General features: G+C 35.3%; 1 pseudogene; it reads left to right on the forward strand.

The window, feature by feature from the left end:
* Positions 1 to 621: 621 nt before the first annotated feature.
* The window catches only part of LOC118660754, a 100,338-nt pseudogene continuing 85,512 nt past the window's right edge, over positions 622 to 15,447 (forward strand).

Raw genomic sequence — 15,447 nt, forward strand, 5'->3', positions numbered from 1 at the left:
CAGCAGATGAGTGGATTAGAAAACTGTGGTACATATACACAATGGAATACTATGCTGTGGTAAAAAAAAAAAAAAAAAGGAACTCTTGCCTTTTGCAACAGCATGGATGGAACTGGAGAGCATTATGCTAAGTGAAATAAGCCAGTCAGAGAAAGATAAATACCACATGATCTCACTCATTTGTGGATTATAGAGAACAACATAGACTGATGAAAAGGGACAGACCCAAAGACTGAGAAACAGCAATCAGGCTATCAATCCCCAGAAGGAAAGTAGGGGAGGTCGGGGGTAAGGGGAAGAGATCAACCGAAGGATTCGTATACATGTATATAAGCCAAACCAATGGACATGGACAACAGGGGGATGGGAGCATGAGTGTGCGGGGCGGCGGGGGGGGAGGGGAGGTTGGGGTTATTGGGGGGGATGAGGACACATTTGTAATACCTTAACTAATAATAAAAAAAAGGCAATAGCAAAAAATAAATAAATAAATTAAAAGTAAATTCAATCAAACCATGAAAAAAAAAAAATTCTATCTTACAGTTTTCCTGTAAATTTAGAATTCTCTCCAGGTGTTTGTCTTTTGTCTTCTTAACAACTATAAGCTATAAAAACTGGATCATGGACTATATGAAAGTATCAAAAAAAATTTTTGCTCTTCCATATGTGTGCAAGTTTATGCAAATAGATCTTAACATGTAAGATAACTATTGAGAAAACATCATATAATTTTATTGATAGGAAATATGACCATAGTAAACTAGAAATAAGGGTTCACAGGTGCATAGTGACTCAGTGCAGATTTTTGAAAGAACTGGTATTTCTTTCGTTTTTCTAATTTTTCTGAGATGCACATATAGAATTTGATTCTACTTCTTCAATTAAGTTTGTTTTTTGTCACAAGTGTATTTACAGTCCCTTTTTTAACTTATTTATATTTGTAATGCCTATATCTAGGTCTTATTGTTACTGGTCACTGCTCTGATGATCATTAATATCTGTGAAATCTAAGGAACACATTTTATTGTCTTATAAAAACTTCTGCTTTTATAAAACAACTAGAGGCTCGGTGCACGAATTGGTACATGGGTGGGGTCAGGCTGGCCCACCCTGATTGGGGCCAATGGGGGCTGGATGGGCAGGGGGAGGGGATGAGGGAGGTTGGCCGGCTAGACCCGCACCTGATCAGGGTTGGGGGGCCAATCAGGGGATGGACTGGTGTAGGGGAGTGGCCGCAGGAGGTGGGCCAGCTGGGGGGAGGGGCCACGGGAGGTTGGCCAGCCGCAGTGCACACCATAGTGCAGGGGTGGGCAAACTTTTTGACTCGAGGGCCACGATGGGTTCTTAAACTGGACCGGAGGGCCGGAACAAAAGCATGGATGGAGTGTTTGTGTGAACTAATATAAATTCAAAGTAAACATCATTACATAAAAAAGTATGGTCTTTTTTTTCAATAGTTTTATTCATTTCAAACGGGCCGGATCCGGCCCACGGGCTGTAGTTTGCCCACGGCTGCCATAGTGACTGGTCATTCTGGTTGCTTGGATTTTATATTTATAGATATTTACAGATAAACATCATGCTGCTTTGAAAACATCAATTATTCCAAAGAGCCAACTGGAAAGGAAACTAATCAATGTAAAGTATTATAACCATTAACTAATCTGCTTTTTACAGAATTAATTAAAATAAAAATATAACATGATTAAAATTTCCTCATAAGGCTTTAAAACCCTATATCTACAATAAGCCTGTCACACACTAATATGTTTTTGATTTTTAGGTGTCATTTTAACACTTATCAATATGTATTATTTACAGTCCTTATATCTACACTTATTAGTAATAACATTTTTTGCTTGGAAGGAATCCAAAAGATATTTTTTTTTAAGTGACTAATTATTGGCTCTTTATTTTCAAAGAAGAGCAAAAATTAAACATATCATTGATATCAGAAGACATTTTAGGGCTCTTGGTTCTAGGTACAAGTTGAAAATCACTTGAACAAAGTGAAAGTGTTCTAAGCTTTAGAAAGGCACAGGAATAGCTAAGGAGACCACTGTGAAGATCAGTTGGTAAAAAAGTAGCTCAACGTTCAAATCTTGCAGGTAAACATTGGGTTGACATTAGTTAAATAAATTGAAGCCCAACATTTCCTGGACTACCTGTTCATCTATTGAGGTACCTCAAGTCTTGCCTTCAGGGGAATTTTCTACATCCAGTTTTATAGAACTCTGTGCTGTAACATAACTAAAGCTATACAGCATATGCCATACACAGCTAAATACTTTCCTAAACACATTGGTAACCCCCATCAGTTGTCATGCATGTATAAAGGGATATAATATTTTCTAATCTTTTTCTTTCTTCTCATCAAAGATTTGCACAGTTTCGAATTATTCTTGGGGATTTTAATTTTGCTGCTATTCAGCAAGAAAATCGTATCTTGGGACCCATTTACTTCATCACCTTCATCTTTTTCATAGTCTTTGTCCTATTGGTAAGAATGACCATATATGTTTCCTTTTTTGCGTAAATATTTTAGAGTGAAAAATGAACAACTTAGAAGAAATTATAGTACCACTGGTTAGCTGTCAGAACACTTCACATTGACTAATGCATATATAAGTAACCACTCATATGCACTATTTTAAATTCTGTTTATTTTCCATAAACATGTCTGCCCAGGTCCACAAACTACACATTACCCAGTCTACTATATTTTAGTCTTCATAGCAATTTCTCTATTACTGACCATCTGACCATATGACCATATGAGTTACTTTTAAAATTTAAATCTAATTTTACAAATCCCAGCACTTGCCAAAATCACTAACATTTAAACTAAATGTTTATTGAAATAATTTCTTATTTGAATATTTCTCTCCAGAACATGTTCTTGGCAGTAATTAATTATACCTATTCGGAAGTGCAAGATGATTATTCATTAGGCAGAAGACCATCTTTTAAACTTGGTGAAATGATTAAGAAGGTATGTCAAATTCTTTTCCTAATTAGAATTCTAAGACAAATCTTGTTCAGTTTATACGCTTGTAGTTTGAATAACACTTAAACCCAAAAGTGGGTTCTGGTTCTGGTGTGTGTGTTTTTGAGGAGAGTGTGTGCGTTTTTTTGGTTTGGCCCAGTGATAATCATTTTTGTATTATTTCACTACCAGGGCAGTGAAATAAACTCTCTGGCTTTTTAAAAAAAAACGTGACCAAAATTATTTCAGAGTTTAATGTATCAAATAGTAATTGGGCTATTTACTAAATGCAAAGCACTGAATAAACATCCAAAAGTTTTCCATTTAGATGCTGGCTAATTTCTATAAACAATCTAAACTCAGAACTTGCCGGGAGCCGGTCCATGCTTGCTGTTTCAAGGGACCTGGCATATATGGCATACTGTTCTTAATATGTTTGCTCACCTTCTTGGCACTATGTGTTTTAACCAAGGTCTCTGAGAAAGGTTGTTTCCCCAGGTAGGGATTTTCCCCTGAAGTTAGGGAGGGAATAAAACCTCTTAACTAAGTGCCAGGCGGGTAATTAATCACTTTAACTATGAACAATCAGGCTTAAGCTACATAATCTTTACTCCCTGGAATGGAGATAAGAAACGCCCTAACCTTTGGAATAGAGATTGATAGGATTGGAATCAACTGGTATAAATACAAATGTAAGAAGACAGAACTTAGAAGACAGAACCTACACACAGAACTTAGAAGACAGAACCTACACAGAACCTACAGACAGAAGAACTTCGCTGGAGAGAACATGGCAAACGATCCTGGACAGAACCTGGCAACAGAACTTGGCAAGAGAACCTGGCAAGAGAACTTGACTAGAACCTGGTGACTGAACCTGGCTGGAGAACCCGGACAGAACCTGGCTGAAGAACCTAGCGAGGGAACATGGCTACAGAACCTGGCTGGAGAACCTGGAGAACCTAGCAAGAGAACATGGCTACAGAACCTGGCTGGAGATCCTAAGCAAAACCTCTCTGGAGATCCAGACCAGAACTTGGCTGGAGATCCTGGCTGGAGATCCTGGCTAGGCTGCTGATCAACTGAACTCTGTCTCCATGTCATTCCTTCTTCGCCGACTCCGTCCACACCTTTGGGGACCCCTGGACCTGCTGGGGCTGGACCCCGGCAAGAACTCCATGTGCCTTACCTTCCTCACTTTCCTATTTCCATTAATGACAACACTCTTCTCAGGTACCCTAGGCTCTAATACCTTGGACTTATTTCCTTGTCGCTTATACAATCTGCTGCCAAGGCTTGTTGCTGGGGTCCAACCCCAGCAGGTCCAGGGGTCCCCAAAGGTGTGGACGGAGTGGGCGAAGAAGGAATGACACGGAGACAGCGTTCAGTTGATCAGCAGCCTAGCCAGGATCTCTAGCCAAGTTCTGGTCAGAATCTCCAGCGAAGTTCTGGTTAGGATCTCCAGCCAGGTTCTGTGTCCATGTTCTCTTGCTAGGTTCTCCAGCCAGGTTCTGTCCAGGTTCTCCAACCAGGTTCAGTCACCAGGTTCTAGTCAGGTTCTCTTGCCATGTTCTACCCAGGTTCTGTAGCCAGGTTCTGTCTCTAGGTTCTGTGGCCAGTTTCTGTCCAGGATCTTTTGCCATGTTCTCTCTCTAGGTTCTGTGTCCAGTTTCTGTCCAGGATCTTTTGCCATGTTCTCTCCAGCGAAGTTCTTCTGTCTCTAGGTTCTGTGTAGGTTCTGTCTCCCAAAAGATATTTTTTAATAATGTCATTTCCACAATTGTTCTGTTGCCCTCTATTTTACAATGTTAGAGAACATAAAATATATTTTAAAGTTAAAGAGATATATAGGCTTTCTGTTGGAAAGTTTTACAGGTGAAAATGCTAAAAGTGTTGAGAATAGAAATATATATAAAGGAGAAAAGAAAAGAAAAGAAGAAAGGCTTTTTATTGGGGGCTAAAAAAAGGGCATTTTATTGTGAAAATTATGTACACAATTTTTCAAGTCTCTATGGCAACTAAAAGTATATTTTCAGGTTTTATATCTAAAATTAAAATAAATTCATCATAGATAAGCCTTCTTTCATATACAGAATTTTAGTGCAGACTCTTACAGGTGTTTTTTGTTTTGGGGGGAATAGATTATTAGCAGTAAATAAAACAGACACATATTTTGCTGACAGCATTGTTCAGTACAGTAAGGCAAATATTAAACAGATATTAGTAATCACCATTATAAGAAAAATAGTAGATCAAGATGAGAGTTTTCCAGAGAATAGTTTGCATATGCTAAGAGAACATGTGCGAGTGGTATAAATGCAGCCTCTCTAAAAAGGTGACTTGTAATCTAAGCCCTGAATAACCAGAAAGGGCCAAAATGTGAATATTAGAGAAAAAGAGTTTCCAAGTAGATGGAATAGGATGAAAATGCTCTATAATGAGAAACTGCTGACAGATTTAAGAGAGAGCCACTATAGTGGCTGGGGGGTAGGCAGCAAAGGGGAGAGAGGCTGGAAATGTAGGAGGTTTTAGATCACAGAAGGGTTTGTTTTTGTGGTTTTTTTTTAACATTAAGAATTTACTGAAGTTTTCACAAGAAATTATAAATAAGTGGAAAGATAAGTTCATGGAGGGGAATAATTACATAATATGAAGTTTCAATCTTACCCATATAATTAATTCAATAAAATCTCAAAGTGTTTTGTGGGCTTGACTAATAAACTCAAAATTAATATGTGATAATATATATGCAGAGATGGCCAAGATGATGTTCAAAAAATAATAATAATAAGGAAAACAATAAGAATAAGAAGGAAATTTGCCACAGAGTGTTTAGGGCAGACAATAAAGGGAGTTTTCCATGTGGGCCTTATATACAGGATGGCTGACTGATGGGACCCTAAATATAGGGCAAGTGAGCTTTTATAATTAGACTCCAAGTACCAGAGACCAAAAGACAACTATTAAGGATCCTTATCACTTATCTCAAGGAGTGGAGGTGAGGGAGTTACCTTAGAAGAATTTACAAAAATTTTCTTCAGATAAAGTGACAGATTTCTACAACATACAAGACAGAAAATATAACAGCCTAAACCTAGAAGGAACTTCTATGTCCCTGTAGTTGTTTCCTTCTCCTTTAAACTCCAACCCTGGGTGGTTAGAATTTGAGAGCAAGTAGGAGTAATCGGAGAAAAACTGAAAACAAACAAACAAAAAAACACATCAAACAGTTCACCAAAGGTAAGCTAACCAAGTAATTAATTTGGCTGGATTGTATGACTCTAAAGAGAAAAGTAAGCAATTAGATTTAATATATTCTTTTCAATTTCTAGTGGGGAAAAACCCCAACACATTTGTATACATAGATGATGAAGTTTTAAGAAAAAGAACTTTTTCATGGGGCGAATCATGAATAAAAGGAAGATTGCATTTTGCTGAAAAGCAGTAGCAGTCTGTTCATAGTGGCCAATATGTTACTTGTTCAGAATCATAACCACCAATCACTTAAAAATCATCATTTTAAAAATGCATTATGTTCTCTATTCACCTTTTACCCTCCATAGTATCCAATTAATAAAAATATCACTGTTTGTATTTTTGCCCAACCATTTTTAATCAGGTAAGAAGGAACATCAGAATTATACAACTTAAAAGTTGTGAACTACATTGTAATACTGGTGCATTTGAAATTTCCATAAAGCTAACACATAAGGCATTCAAAATGAGGTTTGTTAATTTCTGAGGAAATTTACTTCATCTAGATTTCCAGAAGTTGTTACAGTTATTTCACAAATAAGATCGTAGATAAACATGATCAATAGCTTTTCTATTCATATACCATCTCAAGGTCATAATTTATTTCCACAAATAAGCATGTGATAATGATACCACAACATGTCTCTGTTAACCATCACAAACCCAGAGTCCCAGGCTCTTAAATTGAATTGCTGCCCAGATGCTAACTTGAAAATTCATTATATTTCATTAATATATATATATATATATATATATATATATAATATATATACAATGAATATATACAATGAATATATACAATGAATATATACAAAATATATACAAAATATGGTAAACTTCTGGTGGTAATATTTTTCCCTTTGTCACTGTATTATATAATATAGCTTGTGTTCAGCATTTAAGAAGTTGCAGCTACATTCCATTATCAAAGACATATTTGTTAAAACATGCATATAAAAGGATTTGTAATTGAAGCACAGCTTTGATATATTTAATAGGATGTAAAACTGCCATCCTATTTTAATAGGCAATGTTTTATGTGCATTAGCAGTAATATAATAATGCCTCTTCCGTGTGCTCTTGCCATTAGCACTTTTTCCCTCCCTTTCTTTTAGTTAGTCTTAAAACTTTAATGTAATCCAAACACATTAACATCTCTTTCTCCCCTTAACATTCAATAAATAAAAGGGAGCTTTGAAATTAACTTTCCTTAACTGAAGGATAGTTACTCTACAACTTGATCATCAGTACTTTTTCTTCAGTTCTGCTTGCCTGTTAATTTGTGTACACTCTTTCTGGCCTTGGCAATGCTTATGGTCACCGAAAGAGTTACAATGAAGAAAATAAGCAGGGAATAAATTTCATGCATTTAAGAACAACTGCATCCTCTTATGTGCTATTAGGGCAGGCTCCTTCTGACAGCCTTGAATTAAAATGACAAAACAGCAAATGAACCATCTATGACTTAATGATGGTAGAATTATTAGAATTATTACAAAAATGCACTGATATTATCTCACAAGATTTTTTATATTTTTCTCTGATTCAGAAGATTCAGACTATTATTTTTCTTATATTTCAGTATGACTTTAATATTGTCTTTGAAGAATGTAGCATATAGGAATATGTCAAGAAATTTAATCAAACTAATGGGAATTACCTGATTGAATTTCCCAAAAGTAGTCTTATCTGGACTGCAGCTAATTATACACACATACACACACACACACACACACACACACACACACACACAGTTCAATATCAGCAATGTAGAAGGAAAAGCTTGCCTTCAAACAATAGGAGAAACCTGTATGGTTTAATGGTCTTGGACTCTTAGCTTTAACATACTACAACTCAAATCTAATATTTTATATTCTTTCAGGAGTAATTTTTGGTACATATTTAATTATTTTCATGATATAAAAACTAGAGATGCTGAATTCAAGGACAGTTGTGGAGTCACAGAGCACAGAGGGATTGAGTGGAAGGGCAGGAAGAGATTAACCAAAGAACTTACATGCATATATGCATAACCCTGGGCACAGACAATGGTGTGGTGAAGGCCTGGGGGCGTTGCGGGGGTGGCTACTGGTTAGAAGGGGTCAATGAGGGAGGGGGGGGAGACATCTTTAATACTTTTGATAATAAAGATAAACTAAAAAAAAACCATATTCCAGCAACAAACAAACAAATAAACAACAACTAAAGACAATTGGGTCAGTTCTCCTGTTCAACTCTATCAAAGATTAGGTGGCTTGGAGTTCCTGGGACTAGGTAAATTAATCTAAAATTCTTTCAGAAGTTAGACAAGATCCTACACCTCAGTGTTGCAACTGCTTTAAGAGAGCCCAATAACATTCTTAGAAATACCCCAGGACGCTTGAGTGTTTTTGCTACTCTAGAAGTTTCCTGTATCAGGAACTTATTAAACAGAAGACTACATTTCAACCTAGTTGTTTACCTCTTGAATTTTCTATTAATGTAAGCTTTGAAGCATAGTAACCTCTATAGGCAGTTCTCGGGTTATGTCGGACTCAACGTACGTTGTTTCATGGTTACATTGCCATCACCCATTTATTTATATTTAAAAAAAAGTTCCATCATTTCGACATATGTACATATGTGCTTTATGTTTTTGGTTTTTTTTAAAATATTTTATTGATTTTTTACAGAGAGGAAGGGAGAGAGATAGAGAGTTAGAAACATCGATGAGAGAGAAACATTGATCAGCTGCCTCCTGCACATGCCCTATTGGGAATGTGCCCGCAACCAAGGTACATGCCCTTGACCGGAATCGAACCTGGGACCCTTCAATCCGTAGACTGACGCTCTATCCACTGAGCCAAACCGGTTAGGGCATTTTTTTTTTTTTTTTTTTTTATTTACCACAAGTGAAGGTCAGGAATTGTTATCTTTCTTTTAAGTTTTTTTGTTTGTTTGTTTGTTTTTACTGTTTCACTTCATTACTGCTGTGTATGTGCTCCATGTGAGTGACGTAGGTGCTTATGTAGGTGGGTTCTGACTTAGGGCGAAAATTGCATTACATCGCACCGGAGGAACAGATCTCCGATGTAACCCGAGGACCTGCTGTATTTTGTAAAAACTGCTGTTTGAATTTTCCACTAAGCATAGATAGTCCTTTGTTCTGTGAATTAATCCTGCTATTCTTAGCTTCTGTAAACATGCTGGCTTTCTTGAATGATAGGGAAAATAAGTTCAATTGTCTGACCTTGCTAGCCGCTTACCTTGCATGCTGCTCTGCCGCCATCCCGGCTACTCCCATGCCAGGTGTCCATGTTATCTAAATTAGGCTTTGCTCAAGACTACTGAGTTATGCTGTGCTCAAGGTTACAAGCTTCCTGCAAAATATCTACATAGGGCTCTTTGTAAAGCCTGCAAAAAGTCCGGAAAACCCATATTTGGGGGACAAAGAGACCAATGGGGCATAAAGGAAAAGCTTCTTCCATGTTGCTTTGCTCAGACTTTCAGAGATAACTCCTTTGAGACTGCTAGCATAATAAAGGCTTCAAAATTCGGCTTACTGATTGATTAAGGCATCCTCTGTTTAGCTCACTGATTGACAATATAACAGTTTCAGCTGTTTATATAAAATTAAGTTGCTAATAATTAGTATTGCCTGAAAGTTTTCTTGACTTAAAATTGAAAGTTAAAAAGCTACTTCATCTAAATCTTATCATTGAGGAGCTTTAGAGAGTAAATGTCTAACTTCATTCATTAAATAAATGTTGAGTGTCTATTACATAGGATGTATATATTTCTCACATTCACATTTTTAAAAAATATATGTTTAAAAAGCACCTTTAGTAAAGAGGATATTGCAGGCTTGTATCTTTTAAACTACACATTACAAACTCTTTTACAAGGCTAACATTGGATTTTAATCAAAAGATACCCCTCCAATGCACTGACCTCATTTCAGGGGTTAATCACTTAATTCACTTGTTTCAACATCTTGAGCATAAATAATTCTGGTGCATTTTTCATTGTATAGTCCTTTATTCAATAATTTAGTGGCGCCCTTTAAATTTCTTAATATTTGGGGGATAAGAGAATTACCTATGTAAATTCTAATTATGTTAATTTGAGGATATATACTATTTGGGGATAGGAGGGAAAGGGAGGAGGGAGAGAGAGAGGAAGGGAGGGAAGGTGGGTGGTGGGGAGGGAGAGAGACACACTGAGAGATTTCCTGAAAATATTACTTACTGAAACTTTGGAAAGAGAGTGTTAAACATTATATAAAAGTCCTGACCTTTATACTTAGAAAGCATCAAAATAAAAACTTTGGATGATAAATATATTATCCCTTAAGTCTTATCTTTCATAACTCAAGTGTAATAGAAAAGATTATCTGAAATACTGATTCCCAAAATTTTGGTTTATGGTCATACTACCCTGCACATGCCTGTCTCTTCTGATTCCTAAAATTTTGATTTTGTGTCAATATATTAAGAAAAAACAATGTTAAAGAACAATATACAGATGAAAAATAGAAAATACATAATCTGTGAAAAAAGTCTTGTCCTTACCATTTTAGCAAGGTCAATAAACCTTGCTACAAAATTATAATAAAATCAAATTAAGTAAAATGAATCCAGCGATATAGCAGTATGACAAATCAATTCCAAAAATATACAAAATTTATAATGACCAGAAGAGTTTATTTCAGCAATACAGGCTTGGCTTAACATTTAATAATTAAACAAATTATTCACCTTTTTAAAAGACTGAAAAAGGAAAAAAAAATATGGTCATTTCCTCAGAGACAGAAAAAGCATTTGATAAAATTCAGCACACATTCATTATAAAACATCTCACCAAACTAAGCATAGAAATATAAACTTCCTCAGTCTAATGAAGGGAATATATATATATATTACAACTAACATCATACCTGATGGTGAAAAGCTAAATGTTTCCTTCCTCACATTTCAAATAAAGTAGGTATGCTTACCTTAAATGTTATAGAGAAGATAAAGGTCAGTATCATAAGGCATCCAAAATAAATACCGTCCAGACTGGAAAGCAAAAATCAATACTGACTTTATTTTAAACCACATAATAACCTTTGTAGAAAATCTTAAGGCATTCACAAAAATAGCAATGAAAATAAGGTCACAGAATATATGATCATTATGTAATAGTCGACTGTATTTCTATATGCTAACTAGTAATCAATTGAAATTTAAAAATCTTAAATAGTTCTAGTAGTATCAAAAATAAAATAACTAATGAAATACATGCATGCTACAAAACGTCATGAAGAGAAAAGTAATGGAAGAAATGCTATGTTCGTGATCAGAAGAAATCCTATAAAAAAGATAAAATTCTTAGTAAATTGATCTATAGAGCCAACTAAATCCCAATCCAAATCCAGTAAGGGTGTTGTAAAAATAGTTTTTAAAGGTGAGATATATGATATAACCAATAGAATTTAAAAACAGAAGAACAAATTTGAGGGAATTGTACAATCTGACTTTAAGATTAGAATATAGTAATCAAGTAAGTGATGGCAGTAACAGAAACACACGGACCAACAGAACAGAAGACAATGTCTACAAATAGAACTACACATACATGGTCAGTTAGTTTTTGACAAAAATGCCAGGGTAATTCAATAAGTTATTAGTAGGTTTTTCAACAAATGATGATAAAAATTGGATATTTATATTTTTAAAAGGGGATCTAAGTTTTTACAACATACATAACATGAATATTGCATGTATCATAAACCTAAATGCAAGTGTTTAAATTATTAAACTTCTAGAAGAAATCACTAAAAAATTCTGTATGACCTTGGATTAGGCAAATAGTTGTTAGGTCACACATACACACACAAAATAGATAAATTGACTCAATCAAAATTATAAACTTTTTCTATTCAAAAATGCTCTTAAGAAAATGAAAATGCCAGGCACAAACATGTAGGAAATATTTAGAAAATATATATCTCATAAAATAGTTGCATCTAGATATGTTGAAAAAATTTTAACTAAAATACAAGAAAAGAGACAATCCAATTTAAACATAGGCAAAAGACTTAAACAGATCCTTCATCAAAGCAGCGCATATAAGGATGCTCACTATCATTAGTGGTTCGAGAACTGCAAATTACAACTCCACAGATGTGCCACTACATGCTCACTGGAATGTCTAAAATTAGTAAGACTGATGATACCAAGTGTTGGAAAGGTTGTAAAGTAGAAGGAACTCTCAAATATTGCTGATGAAAATAAGTTAACATACACTTAGGATATAATCCAACAATCCCAACCCTACAGATTTGCTCATGAGAAATGAAAACACATGCTTACTCGGAGACTTGTACTTAAAACTTAATAGCAACTTTATTCATTATAACTCAAACCTGAAAACAACCCAAATGTTTATCAACTGGTGAATGGGTAAACAAAATGAAGTATATTGGTACAATGACATACTAGTCAGCAACAGAAAGGAGCAAACCAGCAACCCATGCAAAAATATGGATGAATTTCAAGAACATTAAGCTAAGTGAAAGAAGATATAAAAGACAAAGTATTGTATGGTTCCTTTTATATGACAGTTGGCAAAGGCAAAACTATAATGACTGGAAGCAGATCAATGGTTGCCAAAGACAGGGCGTGGTAGGAGGGGATTGTCTACAAAAGGTACAAGGGAGTCTTTTTTTGGGAAATAAAAATATTCTACATCAAATTGTGCTGGCAATAGGCACACTACTATATAAAACTGTAAAAAGCCATCAAAGTGTACAATTAAAAATGTTTTTTTTTTCTTGTATCTACATCATACCATGATAAAGCAGGCAAAAAAATTAAGTGTTAGAAAATAATACATTAGATAATACCACCCCCAAAGAAAGTAAAAAGAACACAATATTTATTTGCTTTAAATAAACTTAGCTTATTAAACACTCACTGTATATCCTTTTTAAAATTTCAGTTTTTTTCAAGAAGCACTAAAAACTTGATCACCGATGTATTTCTGGGAAAACTGCTTTAACATCCCTTTTCATTAATGCCTTTTGAATTTTGTGCTCGCTCTCTAGAAACACACTCTCTCCCCTCACCTTGGCTGCCCATTAGCCTTGGAGCTCAGACTGTTAACTCTGGTCTCATTAAGTCTGTTTTTGTTTGTTTGTTTGTTTGCTTTTTTAATAGTCCATAAGCATGAACCAGTTTCACATTAAGAAATAACTTTTAATAGCTAAATGTGTCTCCAAGGGCTACATACATTCACAAATTTTATATATTAAATTAAATATATACAATACATTAAGATTTACAAATCACTTTCATAAGAATTATCTCATTTTATCCATATGACTCAGTGAAATAAATGGCAAGCAATATCATTATCTTCATTTCACAAATGACACAGCAGACACTCATAAAGGATTACAAGACACTTCTTTTGCCATGAAAATATTGTAGCTTACCTACATTGATGATATTTCAGTGATTGGGGCTCTTGTTATGGAGTGATATTTAGGAGCCATCTGTCAAATGGTCTTAAATCCCATTTTATAGACAAACATGCATATTCTCTTCTCTTCTTAAGCCAGGCTGAATAATAGATAATATTACCTGACAGTCTTTATGTCAAAGTTGCAGATATTAATAAACATCTTAAAAATAATTAATGTTTGTATTAAAAATAATGAGGCTATGATTTTCCCTATTTCTCATAAACTCACCAGCACACCAGCAAAAATTCATGAAATGTCTGTAAGGTTTAGCAATTTAGAAAGTTATGTCTTTCAAGTCATCAGACTATACTGTTACAGAATTTACCAGGTGACTGGAAAATATACATACAGGGGTACTCAGAGATACAGGAAAAACCCACGTAATTCCAGATATACTAGTGCCATGACTCAGGGTACTAGTTTCCAAATCCTGAGCAAACCAATATGGAGGAAGTTTTTCTCTTTATACCCTTTGGTTTCTTTGTCCCCCATATTTGGATCAGACTTCTGGACCTTGGCAGGCTTTGCAAAAAACCCCGTGTGTTGGGATGGGGGCCGTGAAACCACACCTAAAAGCCTGGCCTGGCACCAGCACTGATAACCCCCTCTGGGGGTTGTGTAATGTTCCTGGTTTTTGGCCTCTGTAAAATGTGAGTATTTAGGTAAACATGTCTTGCAAGACCAGATAATTAAGGAAGGGGTAGTGACTAGGCGATAGGCTAACAGGAATGTGCATTAAGGATACTAATTAACTAGGTACAGAGTCAGGCTGCTGGTCTCCCCCCCCAAAAAATGTCTTATTTTCCTCATCAATACTAATTTTATGACTACGTTAATTTCCTAAATGACAGATACTATGAATGTGCTGAAAAAAATAGTGATTCGGACAACAATGACTTTAATGGAGAAAAGTCAGCAGCTGAATAAACAGTACAATGCAAGTGGAGAGAGTGATGCCTGAGTGATACACCCTCTGACATGAGGATGGGTTATTTAATGATGGGGCCAGACAAGACAATGTAGGGTGCTCTGGTCCAGTCCCTTCACCAACCTTTGCTATTCTCTGAAGAAGGCAGTATTCAACTGCCACATTGCTTTAGTGCTCAATTACAAAAATCAAGTAGTTTAACTGTTTGATTATCATCTGATGCCTTAATCACTATATGAACTTTATAGGCTTTCCTGAAATTTAATACCCTTTTCCTGAAATTCAATACCTAGGCATCATGTCTAGATTTTACTCAATTTGTAATATCCAGAAAAAAATTAATAAATTATTCCTCAATAACTTCTGACAATTTTTTTTGTTCTTACTATTTCCTATACAAAATATGTAATGTAGTCTCTCCCTGTTTTATAGGATTGATATTCAAAGAGTCAAATAAACAGTTCTGTCCAGCCTTCTGTCCATCTTTACCATGTAATGCCAGAAGTTAATAGATTCTGGTAATAACATCCAATGACCTCTTTAAATGTATTCTTCCTTGGTTGCCACTGTAGTTGTTGAATCACTATTGGCCTTGATTCTTGAACCTTTCTCCTCCCTTAACTTCCAGGTTACTATTACCTTTTAGTAGATCCTCCCCTGCCTCTTATGAAACTATGTCTTGTCTTCGGTGCTTCTATCTTCTCCCAAAATAAAGGTAACCTCAAAGAGTCTTTTTCTCATCTTTTGTATTTTATCCCAAGCTCTACCTCTCTACTCCCTTGAAAGTAT

Source organism: Myotis myotis, unplaced genomic scaffold (assembly GCF_014108235.1).
Source record: "Myotis myotis isolate mMyoMyo1 unplaced genomic scaffold, mMyoMyo1.p scaffold_m19_p_1, whole genome shotgun sequence".
NCBI classification, from domain to species: domain Eukaryota; kingdom Metazoa; phylum Chordata; class Mammalia; order Chiroptera; family Vespertilionidae; genus Myotis; species Myotis myotis.